This window comes from Rutidosis leptorrhynchoides, chromosome 5, assembly GCF_046630445.1.
Source record: "Rutidosis leptorrhynchoides isolate AG116_Rl617_1_P2 chromosome 5, CSIRO_AGI_Rlap_v1, whole genome shotgun sequence".
NCBI lineage: Eukaryota > Viridiplantae > Streptophyta > Magnoliopsida > Asterales > Asteraceae > Rutidosis > Rutidosis leptorrhynchoides.
The window spans coordinates 53182300-53202480 of record NC_092337.1 but is presented as its reverse complement, the minus strand read 5'-3'; the positions used below and the strand labels follow the sequence as shown (position 1 = coordinate 53202480).

At 32.8% G+C, this 20181-nt stretch overlaps 1 long non-coding RNA gene and 1 pseudogene across 1 annotated transcript; both read left to right on the top strand.

Annotated features, from left to right (window-relative positions):
* Positions 1-1627: 1627 nt before the first annotated feature.
* On the top strand, positions 1628-9093 carry LOC139850411 (tRNase Z TRZ1-like; annotated as a pseudogene).
* A 7180-nt stretch (positions 9094-16273) lies between these two features.
* On the top strand, positions 16274-17858 carry LOC139846574 (uncharacterized). Its single transcript, XR_011759099.1, has 3 exons — positions 16274-16392; positions 16517-17452; positions 17532-17858. It is a non-coding gene; the product is annotated as an uncharacterized lncRNA (long non-coding RNA).
* Positions 17859-20181: the final 2323 nt, after the last annotated feature.

The following is a 20181-nucleotide window of genomic DNA, read 5'->3' as shown; positions in this document are numbered from 1 at the left end:
GATTATTTCTTTCTTTCTTACCCTTGTTTGAGAGTTGTATTAGTTAAATATTTTTGGAGAGTGTAGTTGGCTTAAGAGAGTCGTCTATATCATTGTAACAATTTGTGATATAGTGTATTTCTCTCTTTGGGGGCCGGTGGTTTTTCCCCTGTTTTGGAGTTTCCACGTTAAATCTTGTATTGTGTATTGTTTTTATTTCTTTACTATTATTGTTGGGCTGGGTGGTGGGAATTAGTGAGACCGTAATTTCCCAACAATATCAAATAAACAAAGGATATGTGATTGGATGATTTGTGTGTCGTGTACGTGCGTGTTTGATGTATGTAATGCGATGCAACACTAAGTCTAATAAATTGGTAATATGCAATAATTAGAAACAAATAAAACACAGATTTGAATTATTGATCAATATTTTGTCCAATTGTTTAGTGCTACTTTTTCAATGCAACAGTATGTAATTTTTTTTGTGTGTATATGTACTTGTATTAGCTTGGTGTATATGTACTTGTGTATATGTAATGTTTTTTGGTGTATATGTATCAAAGTTTAAAACTTGCTCATGTACGTATCAAAGTTTGAATTCAATATAAATATGTACTTGGATTAAATACATGCGTGGGGCCGTGAGGGTGTTAGATTAAACACACGTGAGTTATAATTTGTGGTTATGGGTTGAAATTACACCCATATAGGGCTGCTGTCTCCTATGCATACATAGTTCAAGTATTAATATGCAAGTCAGCAAGAAGCATTCAACCGTTCGCATCAATCTCTACGAAGTTATGTTGAGAGGTCATTCGGAATTTTTGAAGAAACGATTTCGTGTAATGAAAGGAGTTGTTATGAGCTATATCTCTTTTGCTATATCTCCTGATCTCCACATCTAATCCCACTTTTTTTTTTTTTTTCCTTAAATGTTGAAGTGAGCATGTGTACATGAAGGTTAAAGGGTGATTACTTGATGGTTAATGGTTGACTTCTAATTAGTAGCTAATAAGATAGGCAGTCATCTAGTTAGGTACTTGTAGATGTGGTACTTTCTACTACTTTTTTCCTCTTGTTCGTTGTTTTAATCAGTTGAAGTAATCTAGTTAGGTACTTAGACACAAAATACACCACATATCTAGTCATTTTGTATGTGTGCCAATCCTTGTAAATGTTTAGATGTAGGCTTCTTATATTTGGTTGAGATGTGTTTGATTAAACATACATTGAAGCACCATGGACTTCCGTATTATGCTAGTTAGTTGTTGTGAGGACATTATTGATATGAAGGTAGTGAATATCATACTTAATCAGTTGTTAGACTAGTTGGCTTCTTGAACCTACTTAGTTATGTTGTAACATCATACTCCACATTTGAGCTTAATCAGTCAGTTTTAAGAAAATGCAGGGAATTCTGAATGGGTATGTATTCTAGTTAAGGACTTAAGACACAAAATACAGGGCATTCTGCAGGGCATTCTGAATGGGTATATATATATATATATATATATATATATATATATATATATATATATATATATATATATATATATATATATATATATATATATATATATATATAATGACTTTCAGAAGGTTCACATTGCCCTATTTGGTTTCCAGAATTCGCATTTGGGTGGGAATGGAGACAAAGAAGAAACATGGTTTGGTTATCGAAGGGTACCCAATTGAAGGGTTGTCCAAAGCAGGGCACGAGACTTGTGTAATTATTCCGACACTCAGCTTTCGACATTGGGGTGTGCCTTGATCGAGCTATCTATCAGCAGTTTCTTTTCATCTCTCATGGCCACCTGGATCACATTGTAAACCTTTCTACCTCCCTCATTATTCTCTTTAGTGTTGTTTTTTTGTATACCTGGCAAAAGGGTCAGGTTGGGTTAGTTTGGGTAATGGGTCAAAATGGTTTTGGGTTGAAATGGGTCATAGCTCAAACGGGTCAAATTTAATGATGGTCCAAATAGGTCAGATTGGGTCGGGTTGGGTAACCGGTCGAAACGGGTCACTGGTCAAGTGGATCCAAACGGGTCATACTTTTACATTGATTTTTTACATTTACTATTTATTATTTATTATATATAATATATAAGAAAGTATTATTATTATTATACATAGTAAATTAAATAACCATGAATGATTTCATAAATGTTTGATGGATGAAACTTGTTACGCTCGAAGTTTTTTGTTTTAAAGTCCCAACGTTTTTCTAGGGAGGATTGCCTACGTATGTTGCATCTCGTGGTCAATACAAATTGTCTCCTCCAACAATTATTGTACCAACGGTCATTAAAAAAAGTGTTGAAAAGCTTTTTGAAGCACAAAGGGAGTTGGAGCAATCAGAGCTGAAGCATACATTGATCGGGTTGGATATTGGTAATACTTTCTTGTATTATTTTTCTTTATTACTTCAGTTCATCAAGCTAAGCTGATGAACTACTCAATATTAAGTTGATACATCATCTATATATACATACATCTGCAGGTGAAGAATTCTACTTGAGAAAAGATTTAAAAGTAAAAGCATTTAAGACGTACCACGTCATACCGAGTCAGGCTAGTAGACTTTATTCGCCACTCAACATATCTTTCTAAAATTAATTAATTATGCATTAATATTTAATTAAAACTACAATGGTTGCAGGGCTATGTAGTCTATTCTGTGAAACAAAAGCTTAAGCCCGAGTATGTTGGTCTTCCAGGTGATGAAATTAAGAAGTTGAAATTCTCAGGTGTCGAGGTTTGTCTTCTCAATTTTAGCTATTGTGTACTTTATATACAGTTTGTAAGAGAGAGAGAGAGTGTGTGTGTGTGTGTGTGTGTGTGTGTGTGTATTTTTTACAAAACTAGAAACTCAGAAGGTTGTGTTTGTAATTTGGCAGATAACAAGTATGGCAACATCACCTGAAGTAGCTTTTACTGGAGATACGACATCCGAATTCATTGTTGACAAGGATAACGGTGATGTATTGAAGGCAAAAATTCTCATTATGGAGGTAACATATGTTATTGCCGTTAATATTTTTAGTATCATAATAACTAGAGCCGATAAATGAGCCCAGAAAATTAAATTTGTTTTATTACTGTGCCGTACTAGACTCGAATAAAAGAAACAGCAGGTCAGAATGACCAGACGTAAAATAAATAATTGCAATTCTGCACTTAAAGATATTTGTGTTTAAAATAAGAATTGTAATTGTATTTGCTTTGAATATGAATATTTGACTGAATTCAGTTATTTTACATTTGGAAGATAAATGCTATCTTATACAGAAAATAGCCAAACGGCTCTATGCCTAAATCATTAAGAAAATAAAGTATGTTCTCCTTTTTGTAAAAGGTTGCTTTTGTAATAATGGGAAATGATGAGCTTGATCCCAACATTCTATTTTATTTCTAACACTCCCCCGCAAGTTGAATAGTGGGGTTTCCGATGTTCAACTTGGAGAGTATTTCTTTGAAGAGTCTTCCGTTGACTGACTTGGTTAAGATATCTGCTAGTTGGTCTTCTGATCGGACGTGAGGTAGAGATATGATTTCGGCTTCTAATTTTTCTTTAATGAAGTGTCTGTCAATTTCTATATGTTTGGTTCGATCGTGTTGAACTGGATTTTCTGAAATTGCAATTGCCGCTTCGTTGTCACACATGATCTTGATCGAAGTATTAGGAGGAAAACCAATTTCTGTCAAAAGTTTCTTGATCCATAAAGCCTCGGTTACACCTCGTGAAATTCCCCGAAATTCAGCTTCAGCACTAGACAGGGCGCCAACCTTTTGTTTCTTGCTTTTCCAGGTAACCAAATTCCCTCCAACAAGGGCAAAGTATCCGGATGTTGATTTTCTATCTCCCTTTTCTCCTCCGTAACCCGCATCGGTGAATATTTGTGCTTTTAGATGATTGTTTTTCTCGAACAGGACTCCATCTTCTGCAGTGCCTTTTAGATATTTGATAATCCTCCATACTGCATCCATATGGTGTTGTTGGGGTTGATGCATGAATTGACTAACAACTCCAACAGCATGTGATATATCTGGACAAGTGTGAGCTAGGTAGATAAGTTTTCCCACGATTCTTTGATATTGACTTCGATCCGCTGCTTTGGAATCATCTTCTATATATAACCTTAGGTATGGAATCATAGGAGTATCCGCGGGTTTGCAGTCGACCATTCATGTTTCTGCAAGAAGATTAAGTATATATTTCTTTTGACATATAAAAATCCCTCTTTTTGAACGTAAAACTTCGATTCCCAGAAAGTATTTAAGACCTCCAAGATCTTTCATTTCAAATTCTTTAAAAAGGTTAGCTTTTAAGTTCGTAATTTCCTCTTGATCATTTCCTGTGATAATCATGTCGTCAACATAAATAATGAGACATGTGATAAGGTTTCCTCATTTTTTTAAAAATAAAGTATGGTCGGAATTACTTTGTTTAAAACCGTAATTTTTCATAGCAATAGTAAAACGCCCAAACCAAGCCCGAGGGGATTGTTTTAAACCATAAAGAGATTTTTTAAGATGACAAACTTCTCTTTCTTTGAATTCTGATGTGAAACCGGGAGGACCTTCCATATAGACTTCTTCTTTGAGTTCTCCATGTAGGAAGGCATTTTTAACATCAAATTGGTGAAGTGGCCAGTCTTTGTTTGCGGCAACGGAGAAAAGAATTCTAATTGTATCAATTTTTGCAACTGGTGAGAAAGTTTCTGAGTAATCAACGCCATAGGTTTGAGTGTACCCTTTGGCAACAAGCCGCGCTTTATATCTTTCTACAGATCCATCGGCTTTGTGTTTGATTGTGAATACCCATCGACATCCTACCGGTTTCTTTGATTCTGGAAGGACACATTTTTCCCAAGTATTATTTACCTTGAGAGCCTCCATTTCATCTTCCATTGCTTTCCTCCAGTATGTTGATTTTAGAGCTTGTTCAACCGTTGTTGGGATTTCTTCAGAGTATAATGCGGAAGTGAACTTTGTTGCTTCTTTTGATAGATTTCCTCTAGTAATATTTGCCATTGGATATCTTGATTTTGAGGCTGTTCTCTCAGGAGAGTATCTCATGGGAGGAATCCCTCGGTTGATTCTTGGAGGAAGAACTTATCGTTCCCGTTCTAATTGTTGTGTTTCATTTTCAGGATATACTTGATCGCTATTTTCCTGTAAAATCTGCTCTAAATTTTCATGATTAGTTATATCAGGAGATTCGGTGTTTACCTCTGTATGGTCGGGAAGATCATTAACCGTAGTACTGACTGGATGAGGACTTTGTGGAGTGGTATGATGAGTCACTTCTTCAGATGATGGAATATCTAGCCAACTCACAGCGTCACCAGAGTCTGTCTCCCCCTGACTTGTGTGTTGGGTATAGAAGTATTCAGTTTCCAAAAAATCACAATTCATTGTAGTGTACATGTGTTTTCTTTTTGGACTATAGCATCTATACCCCTTTTGATTTACCCCGTATCCCACAAATACACATTTTTCAGCACACGCATCTAATTTTGTTCGTTCTATTTTAGGAATGTGAACAAAAACCGTGCACCCAAATATTCGAGGTCTTAGGGTGAGATTAGATGGAGGTTTATAAAATTTAGTTAAGGCTTCAAGAGGGTTCTTAAGTTCTAGAGCTCTAGTTGGGAGTCTATTTACAAGATAAGTTGCGGTGGCAAGAGCTTCAGGCCAAAAAGACCTTGGAACATTAGATTCAATCATTAAAGCACGGGTTATTTCTAATAAAATACGATTTTTCCTTTCAGCCACCCCGTTTTGTTGAGGTGTGTGCGGACACGTGGTTTGATGAATAATACCCCTTTCTTCACAAAAAAGTTTCATTTGACTGTTGACAAATTCACCACCATTATCGGATCTTAAAACTTGTATTTTGCTTTGGAATTGTGTTTGAATCATATTGGAAAAAGTAGTAAATTTATCAAATACTTCGGATTTGTTAGTTAAAAAATATGTCCAAGTCATACGAGTACAATCATCAATAAATAAAAGAAAATATCGAAAATTGTGCCCCCCATTAACCCTTGCAGGTCCCCATACATCGGAGTGAATTAAAGCAAAGGGACGTTCGGTCTTTGTATTACTAGTTTTAAACGAGTTTTGATGGCTTTTGGCCAAAATACAAGTTTCACACTCAATACTATTATTTGAAGAAAATAATTTAGGAAATAAAATGCGCAAATATCCAGCAGACGGATGACCAAGACGTCTATGCCACAACCATTCTTGTCTATCTGGAGTCCCGTGAGCTAGCATGATCCTACCATCTTTAGTGACCTCATCCACATAGTACAGACCATCCCGTTCAGTACCACGCCCAATTATCTCTCCCGTTCTGATGTCCTGTAAGATACAGAATGTAGGGTGTAATAAGACGGTACAATTAAGTTCTTTTGTCACGTGACTAACAGAAAGTAATTTATGGGAAAGATCGGGAACATAAAGACAGTTTTTTAAATTTAAAATTGGTGAAATTTCAACTGTTCCCCCGCCCTTGACTTGTATAATACCGCCATTAGCGGTTTTAATTTTGGTTTTGTTTGGTTTTGTATTAATAATAATATCATTTTTATTAAAAGTCATAGTATCGGTGGCACCACAATCAATAATCCACTCATTACTTTTGGTTTTATTTGAAACAATATTAGTTGACGAAACGTTATTTTTATCTTTAAAATCTTTAGTGTTATTTAAAAAATGTTTTGTTTTAAAAAAGTTTTGTTTAAAACAAGTTTTGTTAAAAAATGTTTTACACTCAAAAGTTTTGTTATTTTTACAATAAATATTATTTGGGTCCACATATTTATTTGAAGCATTATTTTCGGTGGTGGGTGTCGACTCATCATCTATCTCATCATCTCCTTTTAACCTACCCACTTTATTTATATTAGTGGGTGTCGACTTTGAACCAGTATTATCTATCTCATTATCTGTTTTTACCCTACCCACTTTATTTATGTTGGTGGGTATGAAATTTGGGAATTTAAACCCTAATCCCAACCCCTTGTTACCTTCACCGGATGATGATGATGGTGGATCGGCAGCAAGTAAACCAAAACCACCTTGAGAGGTGGTGCAGGTTTCGTTATCTCCTTGTTTGCCTCTGGTTGTAGCCGTCGTTACCATCGAAGCTTTTCCCTTTTTGTGTCCATCAGGCCACCAATAGGGATATCCAACGATTCTGAAGCATTGATTTTTGGTATGTCGTTTCATACCACACTCTGTACATTTAAGGTTGTCTTTATCCCAGGATGATGACGTGGAGTCTGACCGGCGCTGTTGATTTCTTGATAGCAACCCATGGCCGTCGAAATCCTTGGATTTTGATGCCGGTGCTACCAGGCCAGTGGCTATGCCAGATTGGATAAGGGCATCCGTTTTATTGTTAAATATAAATTGGTGTGCATTTTCTTTTCGAATGGCAGCGTAAGCTCCTTCGACAGTGGGTAATGGATCGGTTCTTAATAGCTCACGTTTGATATTGTCATGTTTATGATCTAAAGAATTTAAAAACTGGAATAGTTTTTGTTCTGACCTGATGTTATTATACTTGACAATATCATTCGGATGTTCCATTGGATTTGGATCCCTTATGTCGATTTCACCCCAGATTCCTTGCAATTTCAACCACAGTTCTTCAATTGATTTACCATCTTGCCTGATATTGTTGGCTTTGACATGTAAATCAAAGGTTTGCAGCTTGTCTTTTCCAGAACTGTAGGTTGTTATTAGAGCATTCCATAGTGTTTTTGCTGTTGGAAACTGAGTAAGATTGCTTGCAATCTGTGGCTCTATGTTTTGAATGATCCAGGAAAAGACCACCAAGTCTTCCTGGTTCCACTTCTGGTTGTTGCTTGTTGGTTGATTTTCTGTTAAGTGATTGAGGAGGGCCTCGGATTTACCTCCGATGGCAACCTTGATCATACGAGACCAAAGTGAATAATTTGAGTTATTAAGGGTAACACTGATTTTTAAAGAATCAGGATGCCTTTGTGATTGATTTTCATTGTTGGTTTGAAGAATTCTAGCCAATTGACTAGTTAATTCTGTGATAAGTTGAGTTTGGATGTCATCGTTTCCAGACATGATAACCACTCAAAGCAGGAAAAAAGAGAAGGCAAATGATTGAGTTGCAGTGATTTGAATGATCCTAGATCATCAACACTTGCTATGATGCCATGTTTAAAATAAGAATTGTAATTGTATTTGCTTTGAATATGAATATTTGACTGAATTCAGTTATTTTACATTTGGAAGATAAATGCTATCTTATACAGAAAATAGCCAAACAGCTCTATGCCTAAATCATTAAGAACATAAAGTATGTTCTCCTTTTTGTAAAAGGTTGCTTTTCTAATAATGGGAAATGATGAGCTTGATCCCAACATTCTATTTTATTTCTAACAATTTGCTCCATATGATCCATATGTTTCAATACTTAAACTGTCGTAAAGTATCTATATATGTTTTTCAGTCTCTCTTATGCTATTATAAAATAATCAAAGTGAATTTTGATAAATCAAAACATTAAAATCAATAATTGCCTTAAAAGCCAAAAAACACACTAAATTATATGCACGCAGTAGACACTGATCATCATTGTTACGGTCGTGCAGAGGGAATTTTTTTTCTGTTTACACTTTTATTTATTTTATTATAGGCATTAAAACCCATGATTTAATTCGGTCGTGTAGAGCACGTACGTGGAGAATACAATGTCAGTGGAGCATGCAAGAGACTATGGACACACACATTTGTCTGAGGTAAAATCATCATCATTGTTAGTTAATAGTTCATGTTCATATGACATATATGTGGTCTCTTGTTTTGGTGATATACAGATAATCAGTCACGCAAGCAGATTTCAGAATAAAGCAATTCTGTTGATCCACTTTTCAGCTCGGTATCAGTGATGTATATTGATAAAACACCCGAATTGACGCAGTTATTTATTACTAGCAGTTAGTTTCTTTTTAACTGACGTGATATCTGTTTGGTGTGAATCAGGTGATCGAAGAAGCTATTTCGGCGTTGCCTCCACCTTTGGCGGGTCGTGTTTTCGCATTAAAAGAGGGATTCTAGATGGTTCGTAACACATTTATATTTTGTTTTACAATAGAATTTTGAACTCATGGTTTTCTTTGAATAGTGTGATGAGTAAATATAACAAAAATGTGTGGGTCACAACGTAATCTGTAAGTAATAGTTTCTGAATTCTGAATTTGGCCAAGTTAAAATATATGAAAATTGGATTTTGGTTGGTATTCAAAATGACTGCATATTTGTTGTTCTTCATTTGATACCAGGAAGACTGGTAAAGTGATATTAGGTAGATTTCATTCTTGTCAATTTTTTTTTTTTAAAGTAGATTGTTAATTCATTTGTCGAGAATAGTACCTGGAATGTTAACGCATCAATTATAATTATCAATTTATTAATTGAAATTGAAAATGTCAATACCAAGGTTAGTTGTAAATTAATACTGTATGTTCTACTTTGAATCTAAGTTTGACTAACTTTGAATAATTTGACCTAATAAATCGGATTAAGGGTGCGTTTGATAAAACTGAATGATTTAACGCTGAATGATTCATAATCTGAATGATTCAAAGCCTCTGAATAAAGTTTCTTCTGAATGAAAATAAGCTGTTTGATAATCATTTAGAATGAACGATATAAACTGAGTAAAATTAACTTATCAAAGTGTAACATGAATAAAATATTCAATATAGTTGTTAGTTAAGTGTTCAGGATAAGATTTGAGGAGAAAATTACAGAAAATTTAGGCTCTTAATCGTTAAGAGAGTGTTTCATCTCTGAATGGTTTAACACTGAATTCTGAACCATTCAACACCATATGTCATTCAGAGGCAGACACAAACGCACTGAATGCTGAATGGTTCAACATTCAGCACTGAACCATTCCATTAAGAGGCAAACAAACGCACCCTAATCCCGACTAGTATGACTTTGATCTAGTCTGACTTTGATCGAATTTTATGAGACGACCCGTCCTAATCCATAAGGACGAATACAATAACATATGATTACATCGCGAGGTATTTGACCTCTATATGATACATTTTACAAACATTGCATTCGTTTTTAAAAGACAAACTTTCTTTACATCGAAAGTTGACAGCATGCATACCATTTCATAATACATCCAACTATAATTGACAATAATAATCTTGATGAACTCAACGACTCGAATGCAACGTCTTTTGAAATATGTCATGAATGACTCCAAGTAATATCTTTAAAATGAGCAAATGCACAGCGGAATATTTCTTTAATACCTGAGAATAAACATGCTTAAAAGTGTCAACCAAAAGGTTGGAGAGTTCATAAGTTTATCGTAAACAATAAAATTCATCATTTTGATAGACCACACGATTCAAATACAGTACACATATCTCGTGTACGAAACCATTTTTCATAATGCTTAGCAGAGTAGGTTCGTATCCTTTTCTCCCCCGTAGGTTGCCTCGCGATTTTTAAATAATCGTGCACATATCTCGTGCACAAAACTAATACACATAACCTGTGTATAAAAATCATTCTCTCGATACATAACATTCATTTCGATTTCATTGCTCAACATGGTAACCGACCTTAACATATAATGCGCATCAATAATATCTCCAAAACAGAACATCTCGTCTGTATAATATATAAACTTCGAAGTACTAAACACCATACCCACTAGCTCTTCCGTCTAGTGAACATTCTGGGTGGGGGTGTTAAACCCGGTAGCTACCTTTAGGATTCGCGTGAATTAGAGCCATACCCAATTCTAATTCTTAGGTTACCAAGCAATAATAATCAGGGAAAAAATATTCACATCAATTGATGGCAATTATCATGTCCACATAATTCAATAATAATTCACAGAACTTCTGTCTGCATAATAATTCATTCGAGGAATGTTTTGCTTGTGTCTATCTCGTCAAACATTTATAAAAGCATTTTATGTATTCGCAGTTCAAAAATGTATTTCAAAAACATTTAATAAAGCAGTTGTAAAAACAGCGCATGTATTCTCAATCCCAAAAATGTAAAGAGTAAAAGGGAGCAAATGAACTCACAATATAATATTTTGTAGTAAAAATATTCATACGACGATACTGAACAATGCAGGGTTGGCCTCGGATTCACGAACCTATATCATTTGTATATATATTAATACACATAATCGTAATCGAATAAGTTTATATATATAACTTATTAATTATATCATTTTTATATTAATAATATATTTATGTTTCATATATTCCTTTTATATATAAAATATTTTATTATGTTATATGTGTTAAATATATTTATTTATATATTTCATTTGTTTATCAAAACAGTAGTTCTAATTATACTAAGTTAATATTAGTAATGATAAATATAATGATAATAACATTAATAATATATTTATGTTAGTAATAATTATTCTTATTATTTATAAAATGATAATAATACTAATATTTATGAAAGTACTAATAAATTGTATCATTTTTATAATAATATTAATAATACTAATCATAATCATAATATTGATATTGATAATAATACTAAAATGGTAAGATTTATAATATTAGTATTACTTATATTAATACTAATGATAACGATAATGATAATACTCTTAATTTGATAAATGATAAAATTTGATTAATGATAATGATACTTCTAAATATTAGGAGTAATAGCAATTATCATAATAATAACAATAACTAATAATAATAATAATAATAATAATAATAATAATAATAATAATAATAGTATTAACAATGATGATAATAATAATATTAGTTATGTTAATGATAATAATAATACTCATAATATTAATATTTGTGATAATAATAATTTACACAATAATAATAAAATAGTTAATAATAATAACAATAATAATAAAAATAATAATAATAATAATAATAATAATAAAATTAAATATAATAATAATAATAATAATAATAATAATAATAATAATAATAATAATAATAATAATAATAATAATAATAATAATAATAATAATAATAATAATAATAATAATAATGAAAACCACCTTAAAGAGCTTAAAAAATAGCTGTCACTCGAACCCGAGACCTCTAGCTCACCCATCAACAAACTTAACCACTCCTCCGTTCACGTTTTTCCTGATTCATTACCCCTCTAAATTTTATTAAACCATTTTGTTTTGTTATCCCTCTTCTTCTCCAAAGAAACTATTCGACCAGGATTACCAGTTTCATAAAACGAATTCCTAATCAAGGTTTAAGACTTGAATTTGGATTATAAATAACTTGAGTTGGATACTTTTGTTAAATCAAACAAAAAAAAAAATTATAGGAAAGCAGCCTGGTAGTCTGTTTCGCGACACAAGAAAAAAAAATATTTGATTTTCAATTTGAGGTTGTTTTAGCTCATAAATCCTAAATGAAATAAGTTCTAAATCTTCATTACAAACTTTCTGAATCCTTAATTGATCCTAAAACATCAAATTGAATTCAAATTTCGCGATGAACAAATTCGTTGACTTTTTGATATTGAACTTTGACTCGAAAATTGAGGTTCGTTAATTGAAATTGAAAGCTGTAACATTACAGGAAGTTTAAGTAGAAGATACCTAACAACTTGGTATTATCACTTTTTGAAATTGAAATCGAATTCGAGCTATGTAACTTTGAGTTCAAGAACAGAGATAAAAACCTTATTTTCTGTATTTTTCTATTTAAATCATTAAAATTTATAATTGATGATAATGGTGGACGATTGTATGCTATTATTATGATATAACTGATTGTTTTATAGTGAAAATTTGATCACTCTCAATTATCGTGGGTAGACAGGAAGACAAAACCAAAAGAAGAAAAAAATACAAAAAAATTAGAAATCGATAAAAAACTTTAATAAAGTTGTACGATTGATATAGATGGGTAACCGTTTTTGATTTGTATTGAGGACAGAATCACAATTAGATTAAAAGCATAACACTGAATTCAATTTCATCTGTATTATTATTTTTAGCATTGTTAATTAATAAATATAAATATATTAATAAATAAAAATACTAATAATAATAATAATAATAATAGAATTAATAATAATATATAATAATAATATATAATAATAATAATAATAATAATAATAATAATAATAATAATAATAATAATAATAATCATCATCTTAAGATAATACTAATAATAACAATAAATTATATTAAAATCATAACTACAATAATGGTAGTGATAGTAATGACAATATTAATAATAAATGATAATTTTTTTTAATAATAACAACTAATAATATTTAAATTGTAATTATAATTCGAAGCATTCTTATAATAATATTTATATTTAAAAAAATTATTATGACAATCATAATCTTAAAATTATAATTATAACAATATTTGTAAAAACTTTTAATAACAATAATGATATTAATATAATAATTTAAATATGTCGAATTTTATATATATATCGAATATATTAATACAACTAATACTGATATTAATACTAATTTTAACATTAGTATTAATAATAAAGTAATAATAATATTACTATAACAACTATATTTTTAACTTGTAATTACATTTAATATATGAATATTACAATTTTTTTTAATTGTATCATATTTACTAAATATATAATATATATCATATAAAAACATATATTGAATATTTAATATTTATTTATTTTATTATAATACAAGATACAGATAATTATCGATTGTGTATAGAAATCATATATATTCAATATTCATAAACATGTTTTAAATACACGTTGAGTTATTTATATACTTATCTATTTACAAATAATGGTTCGTGAATCGTCGGAAATGGTCGTAGCTAAATGATTGTATGAGAACAGTTCAAAATTCTTGAGACTCAACATTACAGACTTTGCTTATCGTGTCGAAATCATATAAGATTAAAGTTTAAATCTGGTCGAAAATTTACGGGTCGTCACATTTTACATGTTTACTGGTGTTTGACTACCATTGCAAACTTTTAAGCACGATTTCCACCTCGTTATGTACGACTAGTCCAAAAGTCAACAAATCCTCAAGCTCTCATCTAGTCAATCAAGTTGGCCGACTTTTTAATATTAATAACAGTATAACACCATCCATTGATTATTGATTTTTAGTAAGAGCAGTGTTAACAACACACACACCTGTTGGGATCGAACCCGCACACATATCACTTTCGAGATCGATCCCCATCACATTAAGAACCTTACAACCATGTATAAGTTAATAATAAATCACCACAACATAAAAGTAATACACAAACAACGTTTTACGTGGAAAACCTCTTAAAGGAAGAGTAAAAACCACGGGACCAGCGACCATTTAAATTCTACTATATACGAACAATATTACAAGAATGAACGCTCCTTACAACACTCTTGAATATTATCACGTATCTCTCAACTCATACTCTTCTCACAACGGTTGATTACAATAACGAAATTCACTCCCATCGTTATTGAATCACCGACCACCTCACGGGACGAAGTAAGACGACTCTCATACACTCTCTATTTTCTTCTCTAACTCCCCCACCTTTCTTTACACAATGACTACATAGTTATAGTCAAAAATTTTCACCAAAATTCCCTCCACAAACTTCCTCCAAAACAATTCCCACCAAAAACTCCTACCAAAAACTTCCCACCAAAAAACTCCCACCAAAAACTTCCCACCAAAAATACTTCCAAAAAAAAAAAAAACTCTTACCCTATGGATCGTTTGTCGAAGGGCATTGGATATTACAATGTGACCGAGCGTCGGTTCACATAAGGTCATTTGTCGACATGTAATCAAAGTTATGGTTAACCATATTTGTATCTATGTAGATTGCGCTATTCTAATAACGATTCGACTTCAAGGCACTACAATTGTTTGTATATAACTTTTTTGTTTTGTTTTAGATCTCTAAAATGATTAGAGAATGAAGCTCTATAAAATGTTTAGAATTCTGATTTGAATGCAAGTAGGGAAACATGTTTAGGATTATGATTTGAATGCAAGTAGGGAATTACGAATTACGATCTATAAAATGTTTGGACACAATTGTCCTCACATGCGTGTCACGTGAGCAAATTTAACGGGCAAAAACTATGTCAAAAAAAAAAAAAATAAATAAATAAAAAAAAAAGATTACATGTCATTTGATACAAAGACGAAGGGATAGCAGTGCAATTTTGTCTAAATTGACATTGATTCCATTTTTGTAATATTCCTCTTCTCATTTCCATTGGCGAGTGTAGAGTATTGGAGTTGGGGTCGTATGACCCTACTACTAGTGATAAATTTTATCATTATCTCAAATTGTATAGGAAACCACCAAATTTAATCATAGTACTCCACAGTGTTGTAAAAAACTCGATTACTCGCCGATTAATCCTCGATTAATCATTTTTAAGAGGAATCCGTTCCAATTTCTAAAAATCCGTTTAATTAAACAGTCAACGTCAATTGATGAGTCAAAATCGAATTTGGTAATCAAAGTCGGTCAAAGTAAATGATTAACATTCTAACATGAATTTAAACTAAAACTTTATAATTTTTGACCAAAATGAATAATTTTAGATAATAATGTTAAAGTTTATTTTTATATTTATGGTTTTTTGTAATTTTTACACATATAATACTTAAAATATAATATTTAAATGTATAAAGTATAATCCGGTTAATCTCCGAATTACTGATTAATCTTTCTAAAGTCCCGACCGATTAATCCCCGAATAACGAATTTTGCAACCTTGATACTCCATATGTTTTAGAAATTTATGTTTTTTTTTTTTAAATTAAACAATCACTAAAACGCCCCTACAAATATAATTAGCTCTTGAATTTTTTTTTGAAACCCACTAAATTTTGAACATTCCCTTCTTATTTTCATTCCATTCCTTAATTTTAACCAAGCAGCCTCTCTGTTGTCATCAATCTTTTAAGGACAAACAGAAAGTCTCATTTCTGCAACCTTTCGAATTTCGACGGTTGGCGAGGTTTTTTATTGAGGTTGGGAATTTTGTGCTATAAATTCAATCGCGCCATCTCGATAGTTATACGTCATTGATGTCGGAAAAAATGGTGGAAGCGCTTGATTTGTTTGTGAAGTTAGGGATTAGATAAACGATCTGCTGAAAACACAATCTTAAATACTCCGTAATAAAGTCACCACCAATCGTATATGCATGTGTGTGTGTGTGCGTGTGTTTCTTTGTTTGTACGTATCTTTATATTCGACTCTATCTTTTGCAGGCGGCTGTGACTGATGGATGTGAACGTTCTACCGGCAATCTTGTTTATACAACTGATACGAAGTTTCTTGCGAATGCGCTTGTGCAACGGCCTAAGTTGCTTGAATACATTGCTTCTTCTAAGGTATGAATCCAAATATATCCCTTACTAAAATATGCATAATGATTAACTAGGTTTAGTCATTTTGTTGACTCAATTGGCCTAAAATCTATATTTATCGTGTTTGTGCTACTACGGATAATAAAAGACTCCAGCTCATTAGAAGCAACGTTTGCATTTCTCACAGTTATTGCGTCTGAAGATCTTGATATACGTAAATTTGAAGACGCTTGTGGAGTTGGTATGTTTTTGTTCGCTAAAACCTTTTGAGTATAGTATAATTTTTGTATAATGTTGGATGAAATAATAGAATTGGAGCATTCATGTTGTAATAGGGGGTTGAGGTGATGAGGTCATGCTTGGCTTTTTACCCTTGAGCCGTCCCATTTTCCAATTAACAATCCTCCTAGATGTTAATCAAGGTTTGTGTCATTTAATTCGTCATTTGGGTAAAATGTGACGGTTGTTGGTAGGACAACTGTTTCCTGGGATGTTTTCTTTGTGGATATCATCTACCGTAATGTGTTACTAGTGTGTAGTTTCATATTAGTACTACAGATCTTTTAAAGAAAAAGAAAAAAAACTGGAAACATGGTTTTGCATAACTTGATGGTAATCAACTCACAAACACATTGTTGATACACGAGTGATGATGTTGCCGCATTGTTTACAAGTTGATAGTGAACAAATACACAACCTTAGGTAAATTGCAAATGATAATTGTGTGTAAAGTACCTCCCTATACATACGCGAGTAGGACAGTAGGTCATACACGGAAGCAATTTTTACTAATTCGAATACACAACAAATTCTAATTATAATTCGATGATTGAACATAAAAAACTGCACATTATAACCCGCTGGGTTTAGGTATTACTATTATGCTTTCGATGGACCATTCATTATGTTTTTGATGAATCTTAATTTGTTTTGGTTTTTAAAGTTATGCCGTTTTTGTGTTTTATAGCTTTGCGCACGTAAAGTTGAGACACAGCGTGCTTTACACTACTGGTTTCTGGATGCACTGATGTGTTGGAATATTCACACTTGAATATTACCGACACTGTTGATGTCAAAACGTACGGTATGTGATTTGTACAGTTTTAAGAAGATAATACGTGATTGGTTTATGTATTTATAAAGTTCACTACATACAATTGTAGGTGAATCTCCTTTTGACTGAGAATTATGTGGATGGATGGGGGACGATCCTTGTCAGATGACGCTAGCGGGGTTGCGGTGTAAGGGTGTCCCTTCACAGCAATAAACACTTTTGTTAAAGGAATCGAAATTTACAAAAGGTTGTAGTTCGGAGTTGTTCATCGTTTATATTTAGAGAGGATATATGTGGATTTAGTTGTTTGTATCTAGATGGCGTCTTACATCGGCTTAAAGGTCATTCCATTCATTTTTACTATGATAATGTTAGGTTAAGTATTCAAATTTTGAAATTTTGAAATTATGGCTATAGTTTGTTATGCCATTCTTGCGCCCAGTTTGGTGATAGACCTTGATTCAAGGAAAATGGCCCAATTCGGTGATAGACATTGGTGTTTTGTGCACAGTATTAGTGAGAAGTGTGATATTTTGGCCTAGCAGTGTTGAAAATTGTTGATGGTCAAATCCAAGCTATAGCTCGTTTTGAGTCTTTAACCAACCATTCGAACCCACAGTTATTGGTGCTTCTAAACTTAAATGACATTATGTCAGTAATCGTTTCTTATATTGGAATCAAGTATCCCGGAGAATTAGATAATTGGCTTGATAATTTCAACCCCGAGTCTAAAGTTGTGATCCCATGACCCATGTGCATATGCTGTACTGTTCCTCCAAATAAGGATTCGACACCAGAGAAGCTCATATTTAACCGTATTGTTACATTACGGGACAACTATGACCAAGCTTGGAAATAGGTAAGTTTGTTCTAGAGAACTCAAAGTAGGAGCATGTACGTACTACACCCACGTGCACGCGCGCGTGTGTGAAAAGAAAAAAAAAACAGAAATAGGAATTAAAAAGAAGTTTTTCTTTTAACTGGAAACATTTAGGATTCAACTTCATGCATTACATTACACATTCACGATGTTTATGTTCGGTGTCTAAGTGTCTTGGAACTGAGAAGTATGTAGTGGGCCAAAGTCTTGGAATTTTATGTATTCCCGGTATCTTAAGGAAGCATACCAGTTAGCAGCAGCCACTCTCAATCAACCTGTGTCTGAATAGTAGTAAGAACTTAGAAGAGATCAAGGGGCTGTTGATAATCTCTAATTATAAACAGGCCCCAAATTGAAATTAATATGATCCTAGTGTTTGGAGGGTACTAAATTTTATGTGTGGTACAGAGCGTAGACGTTGTATCGTTTTTTGCTTCAAAAATGGGATGTGATATTTCCAAACCAATATTTGATATATCCACCATTCGTTCACATCACTTCCCAAATATATTTTGGTTGGACATCAGTTTGAGATGATCACCCGGGAGGAACTAAACCACCCACGCGTTCATCTCCCGTAGTTGTATACTCGCCCCCAACTACTACCCTGGAGGAAACCCGGACCAAATCAAGTGCATGACCGGTAAAACCTCCTCTCCCCGCTGACCCCACACTAAGCGAAAGGCGACCTGGGTGGATACTTCAGGTCAGGGATAACATTGAGTGCAATGTTGCACCTCAGCGGAGTCGAACTCCTGACCTCTCACTAAGAAAGGCAGCCACTACCAGTTGAGCTACAATTCAATTTTAATATGCTACGGTATTATATTCTAAGAAGGGATTATACCCAAATTTTCAAAATGTGTCAATAAGTTTCTCTTTATTTGTCTTTTTCTTTTTTTTTTCCCTCTTTTCAAGATGACTCACCAAAACCATGAAGGTATATTTTCGACCTCCAACCTGTGCTTCCGACGGACCCTTTGCTAATCCAATTACCATCACCGACAACGAGATTATTCTTTATGATTTTGGATCTTTGATATGTGTTTTTGCTTATTGTTTTTAAATTGTGTTTTGCTTGATTCCGGCGATATCACATTTGTCTCCATTTTTTCCGGTGGCGAATGTACGGATATGTGAGCGGGGGGTCCTTAGAATTTTTAAACGAAGTATCACTAAAATTTTATGGGACCCCATTGACTTTAAATCCTAGAATCAGCGCTGATTTTTTCGGCAACAAAATGACATTTATAAAGAGGGTGTGTTGGATAGATATAAAAATTCAAACTTTATCAATTATTATGTGGGTATACTTCAACAAGAAAAAAATCCGATGCAAGTGTTACTGCTGTCTTAATTTCCTTTCTGATAAATGAAGTAAGGATTGTAATTAACTAAATGGTGATGATACATGGGAATTTTAGAAAGTCGCACTAAATAACGGTTGATTTATAAAAAAAAAAAACATGTGTGGAGACATATACCCTTCAAAAATAGACTCGTTGATGTTGAAAGTTGTTACAAATTTTCATGCTTGACTTTTTACCCTTGAATCTTCCAATGCTAATCAAGGTTTTTGTCATTTAATTCGTCATTTTTTTATTTATTTTTTTTCTGGCAAAAATAACGAAATCTTATATAAATACGGAAAACGTTTTCGGATGGAAGTCGTCTTCAATGAAAGATACAAAAGAGGACTTTGATGAGATTCGTACTTCGAGAGCGGTAAATGAACAAAATATCTATACCGATCCTCATCTTATCACTACCGAAACAAAAACTGAGATAAAATGGGACTTTCAAAAACAAACTCTTTGTACCGAAAAACACCATTTTTTGTTCCTCTTTTGTTGAAACTTATTTTTAACCGGATGTTCGG